Genomic DNA, 10057 nt, shown 5'->3' on the forward strand with positions numbered 1-10057 from the left:
AGGGCTACTCTGAGCACCACTTGGTTGATTAAACGTCACCATCCTTGTGGAAAAGGGCCCAACTCTGTGTAGTGGCTCCCATGCCATAAGCTGTAGCTCTGTGGATCTCTTAGAGAGAAGCCCTAAAATGTCTTTTTGGTAAGAATGACAAAGATACCAAGAATGATGGAAAAGCCAGCTGGCTCATACTGAAAGCTACTAAGGGTGAGTGTCCTCAGATGATCTTGGCATTATGTGGATTTTCCTTCATAATTAAATGGAGGTGGTGATGCTCTGAGACAAACATTTATGAGTTGCAATAGGGCTTATCATTCTTTCTTGGAAAATACATTTCTCTACATTGAGGAGGAGATGGGTGGGAAACTGACATATCTGCTTCAGATCACAGACTAAGGGTATGTTGTACTGACAGAAGAAAAATGTACAGAGACTGATACCAGCCGTGGTTTGCACTGATAATCCCAAGAGTTCAAGTCATTTTCCAGCTGAGCTCTGCAGTTGCTCAGTTTCCTGTTCAGCGCAGTAGCATTCTGTCCTCCAGCCTGGGTGTCCCTGGGCACAGCTCCTCAGTTGTGCCTTGTGTGTATCCATCTGATTGCCCCATGCCCAAATGCTTCCAAACAATTCCAGGAGTGTTCAGGGTGATGAGATGCCCCTAGTTACTGACCTGAAGTGATGGCTCTGCCCTTTGTGCAAGACTCCAGCAGCCTGGTGTGGGCAGGACAGGGTGTGTAGAGGGTCAGCTCATGCATTATTTTCTGCCCTGTGCACTGCAAGGACTGAAACCACTCTTGGCAGACCTGGCTGCTGCCCAACTTCCTTCCATTGATTAGATGAAACAAATGAACTCATGCAGCTGCTGTAACAAGGTATCCGAAGACAAACAGGGTTGCTAAGCAATTAGTGTCCAAACCATGTTTAATTAGTCCCTTGGGTACATCTTATTACAAAGCAAAGCAGAAGATGTCAGTCTGGGTATTACACTGGGAGTATGAGATTCTGATTTGGTTTGGACTGGTGCAAGACAGGAGTCTAAGTGTGACACTGGTAACTCCCAGGACATGCCTGGGGAGAGATGTCTATTGTTCCCACTGGGGTGCTGCACGTGGTTTGTGCGGGCAGGGGAAGGGCTCTCTGTAAGCTATGCACAGCCTAGCTCATGTGCTGGAGACAGCAAAGCCACATCAGTTGGAGTCCAAAGCCAATTCTCGAACTCCATAAGAAGGCAGTGTTCGCTGGCTCCGACACTGCCTTGTCTGACTGGAGCGGTGGGGCCATGTTGCTGCTGTGCAGCACTTGCTTTGCCCCCCCGAGCACAGCTCAGTCTGCACCCCATGAGACCCCGGCTCTTGAATCACTATGAGAGCTAATAACAGAGAAATCACCCCCTCACCTACCCCTCAAAAACCCAGTCCTGTTACATGAGGTGCACCCAAAGAACTGGAGGCTTCCAGTTCTGCAGACCCCTAATTCTGAAAATGTCTGAGGTGACTTCCTCCAAACAAAATGCAGTATTCTTCTTCAAGGGCTTCTGGTAGATAACATAGAGCTTTCTTAACCAGATGCAGCCAGACATTCAAAGCTGATCAAACATTGCTGCTAGATTCTAGATCCAAAACAAGGCAGAATCTGAATGGGGACCCAAATCCTGTACAGTAACCGTTGGTAAATCCCAGCAAGACATACTTCTGTGCTGAAAGGAAAACAAAGGCATGCATTGGTTGGCTTTGGTAGAGCAGAAACAAATTTGCCTTCTCAAATCTGCTGACGTGTTTTATCAGGATGGTATGAATGAATGCACCGCACTTGCCAATACAGCGCATAGTGGCAGCAGAAGATAAAAAATGATCTGAAAAGAGATGACAAACTACTTGACAGAGTGCACTGGGCTGTTATTTGCCCTTCCTTCACTGTGTATTGCACTTTTGAGGAAGATGCACCCCATCAGAAAGCCTGGCTGCTGGCTGCCCCTCTGGGAAAAGAGCAGGAGGGGAGGTTTTGGGGCAGAGACTGGTCACTTGAGACCTGCAGCACCTTGCACGGCCTTGCCATTATTGCCATGGCCCTGGAACTCTGCAGAAGCAGAGAGAGTCTTTGGCTTGAACAAGTATTTTTTTTTTTAAGCCTGAGAAATCCTTGCTTCTTATTTTTAATTCTTCTATAGCATCTGGGCTCCGTATTATCAGTGTGAACAGAGAACTTGCAATAAAAGGGGCAGGAGCTGAAGACGAAAAATTACCCTCTGCCTTTTCACCTCTGTTTGCTGGAAAATATCTGATTTTCTTGGCAAATACTGTCAAGAGAATATTTGTAACCAAGCTTGCTCTCATGGATGTGAACTCTGCTGTGCCTCTTAGGCTTGTTGCACTCTCAGATGATTTCACCACTTCACAATCCAGCTCTTATGATAACATTTAACACACACTTGCGAAGCCATGCAGTGCTAAGGTGGCATAAAGTTCAGCGAAGGGTAGCATTTTGCATAGTCTGTTTCTGGACTGTCTCCATCTTACAAAAATGCAAGCAAACAACACAATGAGCTGAGATGATGTAACTTTTCAGGGTAGGGAGTAGATATTTATTGACACTGCTGATGTGATGTAGCAAACTGAGCAAAATAACATGGGGTTATCTCTTCATTCTTGTTCATTGTGTAGGTTTTACTTTGTCAGTTGTTTTAGAAAGCAACCAGCAATTTCTGAGAATGCTGAGTTAAAAAAAAAAATAATGTGGGGAGGAGGGGAGAGAAATCAAGCATTTCTATAGGTTAGTAAACATGATTAATCCTAGTCAACAACAGTGAACAAAACAATCCAGTGACCAGTAGATACTCAGAGAAGTTCTGGTTTAAATATTACTTAAAATGATTCAGATGGGATCTAGTCTTCACCATGACACATGTAAAGGTCTTATGCCTGGGCTTATGGTCAGATTTTTTTCTAATGTCCTCAAAAAAAAATAAAGTGGTAATAGTAAAGCAGATGGTCATCAGGGCTTTTGCATGAAAAATTGGTTTATGCTCTGCATTCCTTTAAGAAAGTGCCTGGCACAAAATACGCTCTTCTCATCTCCTGTGACATGTTCCTCTCATGGTTGCTGCTCCCCATCGATGCCCTGCTCCAGGGAAGCCCTTTTCTACAGGACAAAGCAGCAACTTGACCACAGGACCATCCACTCTCAGTATTATGTGTTGGGGTCTGTACTGCAGAAAATGAAAGGCTTAGGTAGCTGCGGACAGGGTTATTGTTCACTTTTTGATGTTTAAGTTCAGGCTGGAGGAAATTCATTGAGAAAGACCTCTGAGCCTCTCTGACCCTGACACAAAGATCACATTGCCAACAATTTGCTGAACACTCTTTGAAAACACATTAAAGATTTTCCTTCCCTGTGTTGAGAGTTGCAGCTTACATTTCCCAGTGGCTATCGGGAGGGAGTGGACAGATGGGTGCAGACAATGGCAGTACGGTTGTTGGAAGGGAAACCTGCTATAGTGGCACCTGCAGATGCTGATATGGTGTGGAATGGAGCCTGTAAATTATTGAATGGGTCTGGAACTGGATTCAATGTATACAAAAGAACCTGGAAAAAAACAACAACTGAATATTCCCTATCTTGTCAGGACACTGGTATATAATAAATAACCTCTATAAAAATGTTTACCTCCTTTATTCCCAGTAGTGAAAGCTTCTGATGAAATACAGTACTTTCATGAGAACATTTCTAGTTCTCTTTAAGAGCTAAGGGAGGTTCATTGAATAGCTGAAAATGTGATTTGTTCGTATTTGCCACCAAAATGATCGGTTCTGATATTTTAACATAATCCAGAGCTTCTTTTCCCCGTTCTGTCACCGTTAGGGATTTCATGTAGGGTGGACGTCTGGCAGTGGTGCTTTCGAGCTGCTCCTAGAGAGCCATGAGGGCATTCCAGGAAAAACACTGTTTTACAGGCAGTTTATCACAAATTATCAAGTGGTGTAGGTCTGGGAGGCAGTACTGCCCTCCCACAGCCCCACCTTAACCCAGCTGGCTCTTTCTGGTGGAAGCATCTTTGGGAATCATGCACAACTGGGGGCTGTTATTTTAGCAGCTCCACGTTCTTCCTCAGCTCTGCCTCCAGCTTCTAATGGATGGATTGAGAGGAGAAGATGGACAGCCAGTGAAAGGAAAAAAAAAAAAAGTGCTTTAACAAGGTCCAGTGCAGATCAGCGGGGGATGAATTGTGGCCAGTGGATGCATATACCACAGTCTGTGCACATATTGTGGTTTGTGCAGAGCTCATTTCTAACACAACCTGTGTCAGGAGGGCTCTGAGAGGGGGAAAATCCCACCCTGACTCCACGCGGCTGCCTGGAGAAATCCTGCCTAGGGCCTAGGACACTAGTTAGCCCTAAATTAATTTTGTTTGTTTGTTTGTTTGTTTGTTTGTTTGTTTTTGTTTGTTTGTTTGTTTGTTTGTTTTTGTGATTGGCCAATGAGACAATATCTCTGCAGAGAACCAGCATGTAATTTGAAATGGATACCAAAATGTTCTTCTCTAAATATATGTGATCTATGCTACCTAGCCTATTTTCAAGTAAAGACAGCCACTTATAGACAAATGTGATTGGGGGCTCTAATTAGAAGATAAACCCTTCCGTTAAAGCTTTGTGCCAGGTGGAATTGCTACATTTGTGCATTCTGTTTATGGCTACATTCTGTTATCTCCCTGCTTTAAAACTGCTGCAGTTACTGTCTATTTTAATGAATGCTGCTGGAGCTGATGTAAGTACCTCACTAGAACATCTTGCAGGCAATACACAAAAGTCCTTTTTCCTTCCAGAAGTGCTGTGCTGCTCATTTGCATCATAGATTCGTGACCAGATGCATTTAACAGAATGAATCAAAGTGCTCCTTAAACATGATGTTAGACCTGTTGCATGGGGTAAATTCAGGGGAACTCCAGAATCGGATCCAGCATAGCCATACAAAGCCAGACTGTTGGTGTGTTTTTGGATGGCAATAAAAACATTACTACCCTGATAGTTTTCCCTTCTGTTTTCAGTGCAACAGGTGGAGTTAAAATGCTCCTTTTTACCCTTGTTTAGGTATTAGCAGGGATTGCAGCCACATGCTGCAGTGAGCAGGGTGCTCTTTGTCCATATGCCTGGGCGACACTCATTTTCCCCTTGGGCAGAGTTGGGGAACTCTTAAATTCTCTTAAAAGGCTTTTATTTCTCTAGAACCTGAGATCTGGTGGGATGCAGTGGGATTAGTCTTTTTTTTTTATTATTTTTATTTTTTGGCAGACAATAGCGGTTTCTCAGAAAACAGAGCAAGTTCTGAACAATTTATAGGCTTATGCAAAAGAAGTAAATCCATCTTGTTCTAGTCTCTAGCTGTTTGGGCTGTGTTCTCTTTTCATTGCACACGAGCAACTCCATTACCACTAGCATACAAATTCAGATATTTGATCTCAGTCTTTCCTACAGCGAGAAAACCCTCAGACATGCCACGTGTCCTGCAGCCAGGGCTTGCTGCATGTCAGACCATTTATTCTTCTCCATCCTGAGTTCATGCTGGCTGAGAAACCCACAGGCTCCTGCATACCTGTAGTTATTAGAGAAGACACAAACCTCTAAGGGCACCTCAACTCAGTCTCTCCTTAGGTGAGGTTTTTCACAAGTTATTTTCTATCTTGTGGAAGTGTTGTAAATGCTAAGTGTTGCAATGGAAATAGTGACTTGACCGCCGAGAGTTGTTCAGTCAGTTGTTAATGCATAGCAGGCAGCTTGGAGACACTGATACTGCAGCTAAATTCCTGTCTTTACCCAGGCATTTTCTGCATACCAAAATTAACTGTGGTCAACAAAGAAACCTTGACTGGTTGACAGTGAAATCCTTTAAGCAAATGCACAGATGAGTCATTGTGCTGTGCTGGCTCTGGGGCAGGGGGAAATTCTAAATTTAGGGTGCGTGCGCTCTGCAGCCCAGAGGAGCTGCTGCAGACACCTCCTTGGCAAGGCCTGCTTAGTGTGGTGTTAAATTTTGCAGTCTCGCCTGGTGGTATTACGCGGTGGTGCTCCCTAGTAGAGCTGTGCTCCAGGTGTGATGTAGGAGATGTCTGAGGTCCCTGCGTGGCAGTGCCGTTTGGGGAGTGGAGCTCTCAGTGCTTCGGCAGAGCATCTGTGGAGTAGGATTGTGCATGAACCTATGACAAAACCCTTGCCTCTGGCAGCCCCTTGTTTCTCTAAAAGCAGTCACTGGGCGAGGGCAAAATACATGCAGAAGTTTGCCTGCTTCAGGCGCTCCTGCTGGTCACCACAGGCTCCCAGCAGGCTCCTCCAGGCTTCTGAGTGCCCCCAGCAAGAAGGGAAATTTCTCTTCTCCAGGAGCACCTGGGGGAGGCCTTGTCTGGCTGGCAGGTGGCCAGCTGTGACCAGCCTTGTGGACAACACACAGCAGCCCCCCTCCCTACCCGGCGCTTGGCTCCAGCTCCACCCCAGTCCGGGTTTGCCTTGTTCACCCTGCGTTACACCTCCATGATCCGCAGCCAGGATTGGGGACATCCTCAGCCTCCAGGGGCAGTGGCTGGAGAGTGACAGTGTCATTGCTCACAGGGCACAGGATGGGGAGGCTGTGCCTTGTCATCCCCTTCCTGGAGCTCGGCAAGAGGAGGATTAATAGCTACAGCCTGGTGTGATTTAGAGCAGAGCATCCTCTTGATGCTCTCCTTCAGTCTTGACCTGTGGAAAGTGCAAATCTGTTGTCTTAGGTGTATGAGCTTCTGCAACAAGCTAGGGCTGGTATTGTGGTACACGAAAGTGCAGCTGCAACTGGGGACATGGGGACAAAGGTCTCTGAGTGCTGTCAGCACTGCAGAGATTCCCATCCACAATGAGAAGTGACAGTGGATTGATTCTGGCCCAGCAGTGTGCTCTCAGCATTTTAGAGTCATGAGTCAAGCTTCAAACATCATGAGGTTGACTTAGAAATCTGACATTCAAAAAAAGTAATTGACACCCCCCCCCCCCAGCTTCTCTTTTTGGAATCAGATTCCTGCATGGTCTTTCCTGCACAACCACAGCATTGCAAACTGACTTTTTAATACAGGCAGGCTGAGATTTTCACCTCCTGACCTGCCTCCAGGATCTGGGGTTTTAACTGCAACATTAAACATCACAGGACTTTTGGTGAAATCATGAGAGCTGGCAGCACTCCTGATGTAGTTAGGAAAGGTCTGATTTAGGACACAGCTTAATACCAAATCCTAACCCACTGATCTTGAGTGGCTAAAGCCCAAATCTAATTTTCTGTTCCTCTTTCCTCCATATTTTAACACTTTAAATTATGTTCCCTATAAAACCAGTCAGAGTTGATCCAGATGAACAGAGAGAATAAGACTTCAGTGAATGAAATCTACACTGGGGAAAAATAACTCTCTCTTGCAAATGGAAGTTAAAGGTCTGTTAGTCAAACTCTGGAAGGGATTGTCCCGTTCCGGGGCACAAAGCAGAGCCAACCTGCACCTACTTCAGGGTGCAAGGTCCTGGCTAAGCAGGCACTGGCTAGCTGTGCAAGCGAGGCATCCTGCCCATTGCAATGCCTTAACCAAAGCACTGGGATTGCCCAGTCCTGCCTGGGGGAATGCTGTTCAGTTTTCTGCTAGTCGACATAGTACGTTTGACCTTCCACAGACTGTTTACCCCTTCCAGTTTTTTTTGGTGTTGGGTCCAGTTTAGGAAGCCCTCCTGGTGCGTAGGGTGGGAAGCTGCTGGGGCTGGGCAGTCATGGGAGAAGGACACCATCCTGCAGGAGAAGGCTCTGTGGGTCTGTGACACAGGGCAGTGTGTGGGGACACCCCTCTGCAGCCTGTGTTCCCCCAGGTGTGAAGGCATTCAGAATGAGCTTTTGCTCTGCTGCCCCAGGGGCGTTTGGCAAGGCAGTATTTAACCTACACACTGCAAACACACTGTGACCCTGCCAAAGCTTTTTTCTGTCCCCAGGGACACCTCTCATTTCAGCCTGGGGGTTTGAGCATCTTTTCTTACTATGATTTTTCTCTACTGGGTTGCTGCCTGGCGGGTACTCTGCTTATAGCTCAGTATATTCCTGCCCCTGCAGGAGCTGTAGTGCCTGAAATGCTGTTTGGATCTCGGGTTTCTGTTTAAATATTTTGCCTGTGGTTTCTGGCTGTCTGAATGCCTCCAAGGACCCCTGAAAACCAACAACTGCTACTGCTGACAGCAGGCTCCACCTCTGCCAACGCTTTCCCCAGTACCTTTGGGCAGGGCAGCAGGTTTATGCACTGCCTGACTCCATTCTGCAGCCAGTCTGACAAACGATGGGACAGGACCATGGTGCAAATCAGGGGGGACTGCTGTGAGCCGCTGCTCTGTGCTGGGGGGGACAGTTGCAGCTGGTTTTTACTGGGGAGGATTTGGCATTTCAGCAGAGCAGCTCCTCTTTCCTCTGCTGGAGCGCACTCGACGCCTTGGCTGCTGCTTTGTTGCCAGGATGGATTTGATGATTATGTCTGCCTAAAAATATGCATTTTTATTCTTGAGGACCTTACGGCCACGCTGCTCCTGGGGAGCTTTGGGACCCTGCATTACTTTGGCAATAGTGCCCCAAAATACTGGGGAGTCTCTTGAAGCACATCTCCTGGCACTAAAATCATCAAGAACTGGCAAGTGGGGAAAATTGCAGGGAAAGCTGGCCTTCTCCACACTGCCTGTTAGTGTCATTAAAGGTAGCTTTTAGCATCAAACCAAACACCTCATGAACAGCTAAGAAAATACTGAACATCAGCACAAGGGATTAGACGGGAAAGTTGGATGCGATCCCTTGGGCACACCTCTCTTAGGCAGTTGTTCCAGGTGTGCTATCTACCACTGAAACACGGGCTGTGAAAACAGTTTCTGAAGAAAATGTTCACTGGGACGCTGAGGCCTGTGACTGGAAACTTGTTTCATTAAACCCGTATTAATGTGTTGTACTATTTCATACTCCAAATTGCTATTCTGGGTCAAAAAGCAAGTGGAATGTTAGGAATTATTAGGAGAGGAACAGAAAACAGAGTCCTTGCACAAATCCATCTCAAATATCATGTCTGCCTCAGCCCTGCCATCTCAGGCAGATGTAGCAGAGCTTGAAAAGGTACGAAGGCAATCACAGGTATTGCTCACCTTCCAGACAGTCAACATCAAGATACGCCAAGGCTCTTCTCCTAGAAAGGAGGTTAGCAAATACACCACTAGTCTAAAAAATTGCAAAGGGCACAAAGAAGCTAAGGAATGAATATAATGAATATAGACAAGTAGAAAGCAAACTGCAAAAAGAAATGGTGGAAGAAAACACCACCAAAAGTTGTTAAACACAAAGACACAAGTGTCTAAAGAAAGAAATCACCAGTATGGGGGGTTCAGTGCAGTAACTGACCAGGGATGTGCTCCCTGGGATGCACGGTGGGGACTCTGTTCTCACCTTCTGTAGTTGTTCCTGCATTTCTAAACCTCCCAGGCACCACCAGAGGTGTTAATCTGGAGAGTTGGAGACGGCTTTGGCTGGGCTGAAATGCAGTAGAAGTGTTTCCCAGGTTGCAGAGCTGCCCAGTCCTGGTGGCCACAGGCTGAGTGCAGGGTGGCTTGGCCAGCTGCTGCCACCTTCTGCTCAGGGGGCCAGCGGGCTGCCTGTGTGGCACTGGCCCCACCACCGAGACCACCAGAAACTGCCCAGCTGGACAAACAGCCAGGTGATGGTAGAACTGTGTCACAAAAACACCCTCTCCAAAGGGCAGCCAGATTCTGCGCAGCCGCTCACCCTTTGCACTACCGGGATAATTTTAGAAAGAAAATTTTTAGTAGTGTGGCAGAGAGGGGGTATTTATGCCTGTTTGAGTGAACTCACTGTGCCCCTTCCCAGTGTGTTTTTAGTATGATAGCTGTGATTTTTTGCTATGGATGAGTTTAGCACAAAGCTAGTTTTGTCTCTTGTTGCATGCAAATTCACTCAGCTCTGTGGGGGAATCAAGCTAGAAAAAAAATGTGGCTTTTATTATTAAGTCCCCCATTTTAATTTA

Source organism: Oxyura jamaicensis, chromosome 4, assembly GCF_011077185.1.
Source record: "Oxyura jamaicensis isolate SHBP4307 breed ruddy duck chromosome 4, BPBGC_Ojam_1.0, whole genome shotgun sequence".
Lineage (NCBI taxonomy): Eukaryota > Metazoa > Chordata > Aves > Anseriformes > Anatidae > Oxyura > Oxyura jamaicensis.